A 13,140-nucleotide genomic window follows, 5' to 3' on the forward strand; every position below is an offset into this window, starting at 1 on the left:
CTGTACTTTGATAAGGCCATGCCTGTGGGGTGCTCGGTATCCTGTGCCTACTTTGACATTTTCAGCGCCTTCATAGAATGGGCACTACTCGTCAGGCATCCCCAAGGCGGGAAACTCCATTACTTGGATGACTTCCTTTTTACGGGCCCGGCTGCGTCGACTGAGTGCGGCGACACCCTTGCAGCATTTGTGAAGTTGGCGGAGGATTTAGGGATCCCCCTTTTGGCAGAGAATACAGTGGGCCCAGCGACAAAAATCACATTCCTGGGGATAGAACTAGACTCAGTGGCAGGGACGTCTAGGCTCCCTGCAGAGAAGGTGGAGGATTTCAGGGAAGAAATCAGGGGCCTTTGTGGGCATGAGAAGGCAACACTGAGGGACCTCCAAAGGCTAATAGGCAAACTCAATTTTGCAGCCAGGGCTATCCCAGCAAGCAGGGTGTTCAATAGGCGCTTAACCCAATTAACGTGTGGACTTACCCACAAGCACCATCACATTAGGCTTGGGGCAGAAGTCAAGCAGGACCTTTTAATATGGGACACATTCCTGGCAGATTTTAACAGGATGTTGATCTGGAGGGAAGGCTGGGTCACTAGCAGACAGATTGCACTGTTCACGGACTCTGCTGGCAGCACAGGGTTTGGGGCAATCTTGGGCAGGAAATTGTGCGCGGGCCACTGGTCTAGCAACTGGCGCAGGCAGGGCATAACCAGCAATATCACATTTCTAGAACTATTCCCCATCATAGTAGCGCTAACAGTTTGGAAGCAGGAATTACATAACAAGAAGCCAACACTATGGTCAGATAACAAGGGAATAGTACAGGCAATTAACAAAGGATCAGCCAGGTGCCCAGACACACTGCGATTAATGCGCTGACTCGTTAAATTACAGTTGGAGGGGAACATAGACCTGAGAGCACGCCATGTACCGGGGGTGGAGAACGAGGTAGCAGACGCCCTGTCAAGAGAACGGATGGACAGATTCAGGGAACTGGCACCAGGGGTGGAGCAGAATATGACCCCTTTCCCGGTTCAACTGTGGGGCCTGGCGGGGTAGATCTATCATAACTGGTCAACCAAGCCCTCGCCCCAGAAGCAGCCAGGAGATATAAAAAGTATGTTGGGACTGTAATGCGGGTAGGAGGCATACAGACCCTGGGCAATGTTGGGGCCACACACAGGTCAGTTGAGCAATTTGTCCAGTGGGCGTACAACTGCAGGAAATCCAGGTCGTGGGCACAAGCCCACCTATCCGCCGTGGCACATCACAGAAAACTGGAGACAGGGCAGGACCCCATGGCCTCTCACTATATCAAAGCGGCGGTGAACGGGTGGAAACGCACAGAGGGCACAAGGAGGGACTACAAGCACCCAATAGACTACACGAAGCTGGGCTTACTGTTGGGAACACTGGGTTATATAACAAAGGACACCTTCGAGCACCTCCTGTTTAAGGCTGCATTTTCCACCGCATTCTTTGGGGCATTCCGCCTCAGCAAATTAGTGGCGCCCTCAAGGGCGGGACCAGCCAAACACTGCTTACAGGCAAGCGATGTGACACCCAGAGCGCAGGAAATAGAGATAATACTGAGGAGGTCAAAGACAGACCAGACCGGCAAAGGGGCGATAGTAAAGCTACAATGCATCGAGGATCAGAGCTGCTGCACAGTGTGCTGTATGCTAGCATTCATGGCAGTGCGACTGGCTTGAGAAGGGCCCCTGTTCAAACACAGAGACAGTAAACAACTGAGCAAATTCCAGTTCACAACAGTCATGCGCCTCGCCCTCAGCAACGCGTGGCTGCCACCGGCGGGTTTTGGGTCACAATCATTCAGGATAGGGGCAGCAACAACAGCCGCGCAACACAGGATGACCGAGGCTTGGATACAGGCAGTAGGTAGATGGCAGTTGCGGGTTTACTGGACCTACGTGAGGCCACAGTTACTATAGAACCACTGCGTCTGCCGTGGGAGGACAGGAGCGCCTTTCCCAAGGGCAAGCTGCAGATTGACACTTTGATCATTGCCTCAACAGGAAGGAGACCACGCCTGGTGTGGGTGGTGGGCCATTCTTTCATAACGCGGATGCAGTCATGGTGGCGGCGAGGGGGCCAAAGACAGGAAGGACGACCAGTGGACACATGCATACAGTGGTTCGGCCAACCAGGAATGAAGTAGGACCAGCTGCCGACGACCCTCGCGGACCTGCAGGCAGATGCGGCATGGCATCCGGACATTTTGATCATCCAATTGGGGGGGAACGATTTGGCCAGAAGGGGGAGGGTAGCACTCCACGATGTACAGAGAGACCTCACGGCTGCAGCCAGGGCCTTCGGGAGCACCGCCATCATCTGGTCGGAACTGATCAGCAGAAGCGAGAGGCGCGGGGCCGAATCACAAAAAGCAGTCAAAAACTCGAGGAAAAAGCTGAACCTCACTGTGAGCAAATTCTGCAGAACCAACGGATTTGAAACTATCAGGCACGGCCTCATCCACACGGGTCGCCCCAAATTCTATGCGAAGGATGGCGTGCACCTGTCAGAGGAAGGCATGCGAGTGTTCTGGGACAACCTGTGGGGCGCCATGGCCTTAGCAAATTGCAGATAAAAAGGAGCGAGCAGAGCGTGGGGGAGCCGCAGGAAGACGTAAGAGCTACAGGGAAAATGGTTGGTACGGAGGCACACTGGAGGGCGGTGTGCCGGAATAGGACCACTCACCTTGGGATGCCTCACAGCTGGGTGAGTTGGCCTAAGGGCGGTGCGTAGGACCACTCAATTTGGGATGCCTCACGGCTGGGTGAGTTAGCCTACCAAAAGGGGGTAGCAAACGGAGACGGCGCTCGCAGCCCAGCCCCCGCCAGATGACAGGGCACAAAAGAGTCTAACAAGGTAGCGAGTTGTGTCCTAACTCCGGGACAGAAGCTACCCCTGTGTAAAGAAAGTGCAAATCCAACCAAACAAAGAAATGACCCAGAAGGGACAAGAAACAAGGCAAGCCTGCAAATGAGCTAACCAACGAACTCGAACTATCAGTCTAATTTGCTAATTGGCGATGTACATATGATTTATGGCAGATATGATGTATGACAAAAATGCATATGATTTATGACGCAAATATGACAGTTCACCAAGGATGATTTATGACCAGGGCATGCAAATTATGCCAAGTATATACATGTATTCCTAATACAACTGCGGCCAATAAATGATCACTGCAAGACACAATTGCATGTTGACTTATTCATTCTAAGGAATGCAGTGGGGGAATGTTGCATGTACTCTGGGAGTGGGCACAGTACGGGGGTTATAGGAGAGGCTGTTCCCAAAGGGGGCTTCGAGGGCCAGCGCCATAACCAATGCCGAGTCCCGTAACAAACTGTTTTTTGGCACGCTTAGGTGCCCAGAAATGGGAGAAACACCCGTATCCCCACCCCCCGCAGCGGCCGCCATTAAGGCGCCACCCACCCCAGGCCAACGGGGGCCCGAGCAGGGTACAAACCCCCAATGGGCGGAACCCACCAGCAAGGCGGGAAAGACTCAGGGGAGGGATATAAGCGCCGCTCCCCCTGGTAAGCTCCTATCTTTGTGGAGCGGGAGAGCAGCATCGGCGCTGCACGGATTTTGTCCCACCCACCCACACCTAAGGAACAGCAATGTCGCAGTACTGGGAAACAGGCAAGGCGTTGGTAAAGAGCTACGGGGACAATGGTTGGTACGGAGGCACACCGGAGGGCGGTGTGCCGGAATAGGACCACTCACCTTGGGATGCCTCACGGCTGGGTGAGTTGGCCTAAGGGCGGTGCATAGGACCATTCACTTTGGGATGCCTCACGTCTGGGTGAGTTGGCCTACCAAAAGGGGGTAGCAAACGGAGACAACGCTGCCAGCCCAGCCCTCGCCGGATAGCAGGGCCCAAAAGAGTCTAACAAGGTAGCGAGGTGTGGCCGAACTCCTGGACAGAAGCTACCCCCCGCACAAAGAGAGCGCAAATCCAACCAAACAAAGAAACAACCCAGAAGGGACAAGAAACAAGGCAAGCCTACCAATGAGCTAACCAACAAACTGTCAGTCTAATTTGCTAATTGGCGATGTACATATGATTTATGGCAGATATGATGTATGACAAAAATGCATATGATTTATGATGCAAATATGACAGTTCACCAAGGATGATTTATGACCATGGCATGCAGATTATGCCAAGTATATACATGTATTCCTAATAAAACTGCGGCCAACAAATGACCACTACAAGACACAATTGCATGTTGGCTTATTCATTCTAAGGAATGCACTGGGGGAATGTTGCATGTACTCTGGAGTGGGCACAGTGCGGAGGTTATGAGAACAAATGAAGGCAAGTATAAATAACAGTGATTCGCATTGCTCTTCAATGGGCATGACAACATGGTATTCGAATCTACTAACAATGACATGGAGTCAAATAATAAAGACCCCAAAACGAGCAGTGCCTCTTAACATTATTACAGGAAAGAGTTTGTCATTGAGATCCGGCCTTCCTCAGCCTGGTAGCATGGTTCATGAGGCTTAGAATTCTGTCTCCTGAACCTGCAATCACAATGTATGGCAGTTATATAGGACGGCCTGAGACTGGCCAGTCAACAATACAATGCAGCAAAGTGGAAATGGTTCATTATGTGGTGTAGTAGTTAAAGTATACAGCAAAAAAGACAAATGATGTTGTTTTTAGAACATCTTCTCCCTGAAATTGCTTTTCAGAACTCCAATATTCAAAATATTTCCTTAAAGAGCAAAGAAAGATACCACCTCCAACATGGAATCTTTATTTAGTTTCGCAAGACTTATTGAAGCATATTCTAATCCAATGCAGAGCTAACTTAAAACACCTCACATTTAAAACTGCCTTCCTTATAGTAGTCGGATCCCTCAACAGAGTATGCGAAATTCAGCACTAACTATTTAAGGGCCAATCTTATAAATACATTAAGGCAATGAGAACTAACCCTCACTTTATAGCAAAGGTAGTCTTATTGATTCACATTAACCAATCCCTACAAATACCTGTTTTTGCGTTTAGCAAGTAAAGACGTGGGAAAAATAGCACTTACCACACATTAGATGTTAGAATGGCAGTCATGTGTTATTTACAAGAAACAAACGCAACCAGGAAAAGTGAGCAATTGTTTGTTGCACATGCTATAAAAACAAGGGGGATGTCAGTTTCCAAAGGAACCAGGGCAAGATCAATAGTCCAGACTTTTCAACTGTCTTTCATTAGCAGGAAAAGACTTACATAAAAAAACGAGAGTGCATCCGACAGCGTAAAAGGGGCTTTTGTAGTGTCCGTAGTTAATGTTTCATTTCATGACATTTGCGTGGCAGCCATATGGTCTACAGTACACACTTTTACTACACGCTACGGCATAGATCTATAGTCAAGGAGAGGGGCAATAGGTGAGACAAAAAGTTTGTGAACAATTGTTTGCATTTACCCACACCTCACACATCTTCTCCACTAGTAATTAATACCGCTTTTAAATCATTGTGAAATGTGAATCTTAGACCTGTAACAATAGTTTAACAGATTGAAGCTCTTGTGAGCCTCCCTCCACATGTGAGCCTCCCTCCCCCGGTAAGGAGAGTCCATGCAAAATAAAATATATTTATGATATAACTGTGCATATATATGAAAGCATAAGAAAGGTAAAAAGAATCTGAAGATAGAGACTGCGCACTGGGGCAGTGTGTGCTTACTCTTGACATCACAGGAAGCCTCCTCAACCCTACCTGTAGTCATCACTCGATAAACCTTTTATCCTGCTAACAGTTTCCAGACCCAACCACTAGATGGCACATAGTACAGCAAGTGAAGTCAAAGCATCTTCAAGCTGCAAAACTATTACATGTTACTATGTTATTACACCGCGTCATATTATATTTTGACTTGGTGTTAAAGGTCATTCACTGTTGATCTTTAAACAAGAGATTCAGATACTCCTAAACATCCACTAAAACTAGCCTCATTGTAAATATTGTTACTGGCCATAGCAGGATCACATAAGTAAAACAAGCATTTACAATGCAATGAGTCTCGCATTTACGAGAGTTTGAGCTATTGGCATTGCAAATGGCAGTGCCAATAGCTTAAACTCTCACAAAAGCGAGACCTATTGCATTGCAAATGCAATTTTTGGAAAGCGCCCCATTCCGCGCTTTCACAATAATGTCGGCCACGCCCCTTTCTTTAGAAGTGACGGGTCTAAAGAAAGGGAAGCAGCCGCCATCAAAGTAAAAGCGGCTTATGGGGCAATTTTACAAAAAAAAAGCATCTGTTTGTCAAGTTGACATACAAATGCTTTTATTTTTTTGTAAAAGTGCCCCATGCTGCGGTTTCACTTTTATAGCGGCAGCGCAGCTTTGTTTAGATGCGGTTTGTCTAAAGAAAGGGGTGTGGCCGATATTAAAGTGAAAGCACTGAATGGGGCACTTTTACAAAAAATATTTCCAATGCAATAGGTCTCGCATTTGTGAGAGTTTAGGCTATTGTTATTTATAATGCCAATAGCTCAAACTCTCGTAAATACGAGACCTGTTTCATTGCAAAGAAGTGGCCACGATTGTCCTGGGCTGCTTTGAAAGTGAAAGAGCGCATAGTGCACTGAATGTTGCAGGAAAGCACGTCGTGTCTGCAATACCAGAAACTCATTAAAGAAAATAGTGCTCACAGACTAAATAAACATACCGTGTAACAAAAGAAGTAAAAGGGCAAGTCCTCATGGGAGGTTACAAATGAAGACAAGGTGGTACTAAGGAGGGACTAACAAGCCTATTAATGAATCAGAAGCCAGCATTTACAAAGGACAATGACACAAGCCAATGAAAAATATGGGCGGAGAGTGGGTGGTACTTCAAGTACATACTCAAATGCAGCATGTCTCGCAGAGCAGGGCATGCGCTGCCCAGGCTCGAACTAGAAAAACATAACAGGCCGGCTTGGACATCCAAGGAGCACAATCCATTTCAGCCAACAATATAAAAAATATATAAAATCGGGGTTAATTAGAAGAGCAGGTATTGATATGGTGATCTGAGAAGCACTTAAAACTCAAAAAGCAATGAAATCCCAAGTCTGTGATGTCCTTTTACCAGGCTACAATCAATTTTTCATCATGTAAAAGTTTCTAGAGGGAGCCAGTGAATGCAGTGGTGTAGCGGGGGTGGGGGCAGTTCACCCCTGGCGTCACTTTTTTGGGGGCAGTGTCTAGAGCAAGGTAAGTTTTGTTTTTTCTTTATTCTGCCTCATCGGCATCACCAAGTCCCCCCTCCCCCGCTCGTTATCGTCTGTCACCTCCCCCCTTCCTGTTTGTCGTGGTCTTTAGAGAACCAGCGATGACAGACCCCCCCGCCCCCTCCCTGCTCTAGCAACGCCACTGGGTGAATGACCCTCTGTACTTGGACCACACTGACCAAATATTAGCTTGAAGAGCTGCTTTCATTGTGCCCTCTTCGCTGATGGGGTGAACCCTAATTTAATATGGTATTACTTACTGAGAAGAAAAGATGGCTGGGCTTTGGAACCAACTGCGAACCTTTTGGATAGCGTTAACATCCCTGCAGACTTAGAGCGTGCATTCATTGGAGGTAGTGCTCCAACTATCATCACAGGGGAGGGGCTAGAGTTGTGGCAGATCAGGAAATCCGCCATATCACTGACATTCGCCAACCTAGAGCGGAAGAGATCTTTCCTTGTATCAAACAGCTGAGCCTTCTAGCCCCCCTTCAAACACTGTTTGTGGTGGAAACACAAGTCATATGTGATTCATTTACATGGATAGATCCTGCAAGGCAGCTGACAACTGGTGTTCCTTAAATTAGTATGGTGACAAAAACCTAAAATTAGTTCTTCCACCTCCCACACACCCTCAAGTGCCATATATGTTAATTAAGATAGTTTTCTGCAGACACACACCATATGGCCTCATTGTCAGAAACTGTTCACATTTTAAAAATATAACAGTGATAATGAATCTTTGGCGATAAAAGAGAAATGTGCTGTTCAGAAGATGTGAGTATTTTGCTGAAATCCTGCTCTAAGCCCACGCACATTAAGTATTCATATCCCTAAATCCACACTCCAGTGTTTATTAGTAAAAACATTCAGGTTAAAGAAACAAAGTGTTTAAAGAAATTACGTGGGATGACACCGCCGGTGAAGGCTGCTTTCTGCAGGTTCGAATCACTGCACTGCAGATTCTGTCCTTCATGCTTCAAGGCTGATATGATGAATGCCATTGAATGTTGTAATAATACTGTTATCTGTCCTCCGGAAGACATTACAGTACGTCATATGCATGGTGGGATTGGACAGTGTTATAACTGGCATCACTGGCTAGAAAGTACACACCTTGTGAGGAGGAGGAAATTCCATGTTTGATCCTTTTGACACCTGTGAACCAGCGTGAAATCACTGATCTGTCTTCTCCTCTACGGGGCCCCAACTGTTCAAGAGGGCCCCCGTTGAGCCCAAGGCCAACAAATATCTGTAAGATATGCGAGATTCGGACCCTCATCACATTTTGCAGGGGGGGGTCACTTTGTTATGCCACTTCTTGTGCCCGAGGTTGAGGGGCAGTTCTAGTCTGCGGATCATACCTACTCAGTACTCATGCCCAGCATGGCATTCTAGAAAAAAGAAGAGTTGGTATTTTCACATGGTTCAGCAAATAAGCGTGTTGGAGTACCAAGAGTGTGCGCTACAGTGGTTGCCGCCACCCTTTGTATGCCAAACACCAAAGGAGTTGAAAATGGTGCATCTCAATCGATCAGGTCACTGCATACTGTGACTGTCCTTAGCTATAAGAATTCTCTTACAAAGTACACCAGGCAGATAATTAGAAGCCATTTGCATTTCTGCACTGTTATCTCAAGTGGTGGCCCATATCATGAGCTCCACCACTTAGAGTCCCTTGAGTTGTAGATAAATATGTATCTGGCGTTACATACAGCATAATTTGTCCTTTTTCTACACTTATCCCTACAGCCAGTAACCGTTGTACTAATTATGTTACTGTACCTAAATCTGTTGGGGGCCAAAGGCACATTTATTATTGGATGATAGACAACCAAAGACGCCTAGATGGAGCTGAAGCAATCAGCAGCCCATCTGAAACCCATGCCCTGTTCTCCTGGCACCTCTCACTCAATCAGAGAACGTGAACAATGTGAGGGTTTGGTTTTACGTAGATCTCTCCTTCACAAAGCAGTCCATAGGTGTGCAAAAGAACAGCATCTTCCAGCTAATGACGATGAACAGGTCCCTCAGTTCCTCCTGAAGAAACAGTCAATTGAACTCACCAGGGCCCTGCTATTGTCCTATCTGGACTACAGCAACAAGGCATACACGGGCAGCAAAGGACGAGCTCAAGGAACAGCAACGGATGCACAGCCGTGCTGGCAGACCATGCCTTGAAGACCATGCCTTGAAGACCATGCCTTGAGGACATTGGATCACTACACCCACTCGCTTTGCTGACTAAAGGACACACACAGACTCCTGTGCATTGTCCGCAGAGACGTAGAGGAATGGGGTTAGAATACACTAGTGTGCATGCATCTGCATGAGGCAGGTTGGCTAAGAGAATAAAGAGGTTATTAAAGAACTGAATAGCCTTCTATTAAACGTTGTACACAATAATGCAGCAGCGAACAATGTGGCTGATTAATCAGATTACAAATGTATACAGAGTCTAATGAGGTTTGCTGGTGCGAAAATTACACCCACCACTGTGGCAGTGGCAGTGGCTGGTGTAGTTTGGGCGCCAGCAATCCTTTGGTCTCTAGATAGGGTGATAGGGTGATTTTGCATTAGAACGGAGTGACCTATGGCATCGTTACAGTTTCCGTATTATCCTGGTACAAAAAAAATCAAGCTTCCTAAGCAACAGTATGTCACGCACATGAGCCTACCAAATTTGAAGATTTTATTTCAGACCTGCCTCCAATGTTACCACTAAAAATTCAGCAGCGGCCATACATTGTTTTATGTTTCAATCTTCCAAGGATTCGAGCTGGCAAAATTTCCAGCAGCAGACAAAAATGTGTATCTGATAACTGTGAAGGCAAACTGGTGACCATTTCTGGCAGCAGTGCCATTTTCGGTTTTTAAATTAAAAACGCGCGGTGGAGATCAGAAGGAGGTGATGAGTTGAGATGTAGTCGGCAACCCAATAACCTTTTCCTTAACTCCCAAAAACAAAGAAATATCTGAAACAAAAATATCTAGCGGACGTGGAGTTAAAAATTAAAATCTCCAAAGAAAGCCAAGCACACAGCTGTTTCTTCTCAACAAAGATTCCACCCAACCTTCACTCGATAGCGGAGGTTCTGCTACGGAAGCGTGACAGACTGGTTTAGACACAAAAAACATCAGTGTAGAGGGTTTGCAGGAACTCTGCTACATGGAATCGAATACTAACAACAAATCAACTGAGCAAGAAGAGAGAAGCGATTGAATCTTTTACCCATCAACAAGCTCTGAATCTTTATACCCTAAAGGTGTGGGTAGGGAGCGATATTAGCGCATCAGAAATGCAACAGATTCTGCAATAGAGTAGATTTAGGTGTGTGTGTGTGTGTGTGTGTGTGTACACACACAGGTGTCACCCAACCTGCCGAACTCTGGACGGGTGCTTTTTTACATAAAGGTGAGGGTGAAATCACGGTAAGTATGATGAACATCAGGGGCATGGAGCACTCTCGGGATGCTGCTAATTAAAAGAGTAAATGCATTTCGGCGCGATGCCTTCTTCAGTACTCAGTAAAGTGCACCACAAGTTGTTCGGCCGGTTGGGTGACACCTGTGTTTGTAATTGAATTCCTGCTAGAACCGCTGCACTTTGAATGGAAGCACTACCCTGTCGACCATGAAGGTTTTCTATTATTGAATAGATGGGACAGTCATATAGACTTTAACCTGCGGGGTAAGTGCCATAATCAAACTTGCAGCAGTGACGAGGGACAGAGAGACTGTTGATGTTAATTCTCAGAGGACTGAACGGATAAAACGGATAAAGTCAGCGTGCGAGTGAAAGCAGCTATTTTCGTTTTTCCTTCCTTATGAAAAGCTTTGAGGAATGTGTTCATTTGTGACCTGAATAACCTTGATTATGGAAAAACGACCTGCCTGCCATTAGGGATTAAATCAAAGGATGTGCACGCAAATATGGCAGCCAGTTATACTGACATTTAGAACGAACATTGAGGACAGTCCTTTGTTGCTGACTATGATTTTATCCACCAATGAAATTGCCAAAAAAACGCATTTTTAAACATGAACAACTTGTGGTGCACTTTACTGAATACTGAAGAAGGCAGCACGCCGAAATGCATTTACTCTTTTAATCAGCAGCATCCCGTATATATATATATATATATTACCTACTGGCGGTCGCCAGTAGGTAGTTATAGTTAGGACCTTGTTTCTATTCAAAAAGTGTTTTTTGTTTTCCCAATAACTTTGGCACCGGTTGACGAATCTTCGCAAAATTTTCAAAACATATGGCCCGCTCTGGTCAGCTCCTATCCTGAAAGTTTCGGGGTGATTTGCCGAGCGGGGCCCGAGATAAAAGAGGGGTCCCAAAACGCGTTTTCTCCATGTTATTTCCCATAGGAAACTTTAGACACGACTACAGCCCGAACTGCTGAACGGAATTACACCAAAGTTTGCAAAAAGGTAGCCCTTGGTTCAGAAAGAGACCTTTTTTTTTAAATGGTGTGAATCCGTTCAGTAGTTGCTGAGAACTGGTGACCCCCGCCTCGATCGTGCCAGAGGACAGGCTTCGTTGCAGGTACTTAAGAAACAAAGCACTGAGCATGATTAATTCAACACGGGACAGTTTGAAAATTATACCCACTATTTACGATGCCAAAATGATGAGCAACTTTTAATATGAAGGCAGATGAAGTTTACATGATTCCCTGCAAAAAATACGTAACAAGATGCATCATGGGATTAGAAGTGTGAATATATCTGTCACGTGATCTTCAAGTGAAAAAGCGCGCACTGATGCACTTTGCACATAAAGACTCCATCCTGTGACCAAGGCGAAAGGTCGCCGAAACGTGTAAGGAATAAGGAGATGAAATTTTGTTGCGTTGCTGTACCTGCAAATAAAGCTTGCCTTTGTGATAAAAGTCAATTGATGGGTCTCTCTCTCTCTCTCTCTCTCGAGAGAGAGAGAGATATTTTTCAATGTCCCTGAATAGTAGGTCCTCAAGAGGTTTGACCTTTAATGTTGTAAATTCTGCCAATGGAGCAGCAGCCATTCTGATCCATTTGTAAATGGCGTTGATGTTTCATATTGACATCCAAGGAAGATGTGCAGCAAACATTGGCAGACATTTCTCTAGACAAGGCAAAATATTGCCAATTATACAGCTGAAAGCTATAGCTCAAATAGAACATTTGCAAGAAGCCATTAATACTGTAAACAGTATTTATAGGTTCGGAATTGGCAATAGCATACAAGTTTATCTGGCTGCAGGAGCAATCAATACATCATTTCCCTTACGCTGCTCAGAAATAGCTCCCGGGCTTCTCCTTGTGCCAGGTGACCCTTCACTGTGTGGGGGGAGTGGAAGGTACTCATAATATCTGAGCTGGGGTTGGTGCGCGTCACTTTGGAGACTCCTGTTACTCAAACACCACTGTATGTAAAGGATCGCCATAGGTTGCCACACTGCCTCAGCGAGAAAAGCCTTGAGAGTTTTCCCAGTGCCGTCAATATGCATACATTGTATTGATAGTACCATGACATGGGCGAATGAAAATGGGCATTGCATGAATGTGTACTTGACTCGCAAAAAAATAAATGTTTACATATTGCCCCACACATCCAGTATGTATTCATGCTTTGCCTATTTCACATGTCCTGTTACAGTGACAGTTTTATGGCAATGCACCATGTAAGCAATAATTATAGAGGTCCCAGGCAGGGGTTAATTTATCAAGAAATAACTGCCAGGGCACAGAATATTTCTCAGGAGTCCTCTACAGCGTGCACCTCCCAATGTCTATGTGAGTGCTACCAAATGTCAGTACCACCGTCACCGACTAGCCATCACTCTGCTACAAATTTGACAGTGTTGACCATTCCATGG

The 13,140-nt window shown here is 46.0% G+C and overlaps 1 protein-coding gene across 2 annotated transcripts in view; it reads left to right on the forward strand.

Annotated features, from left to right (window-relative positions):
* Positions 1-13,140, forward strand: part of OSBP2 (oxysterol binding protein 2) — a 1,376,304-nt gene that overhangs the window by 1,116,890 nt on the left and 246,274 nt on the right. The gene's annotated exons all lie outside the window — the stretch shown is intronic.

Source organism: Triturus cristatus, chromosome 11 (genome assembly GCF_964204655.1).
Source record: "Triturus cristatus chromosome 11, aTriCri1.1, whole genome shotgun sequence".
NCBI lineage: Eukaryota > Metazoa > Chordata > Amphibia > Caudata > Salamandridae > Triturus > Triturus cristatus.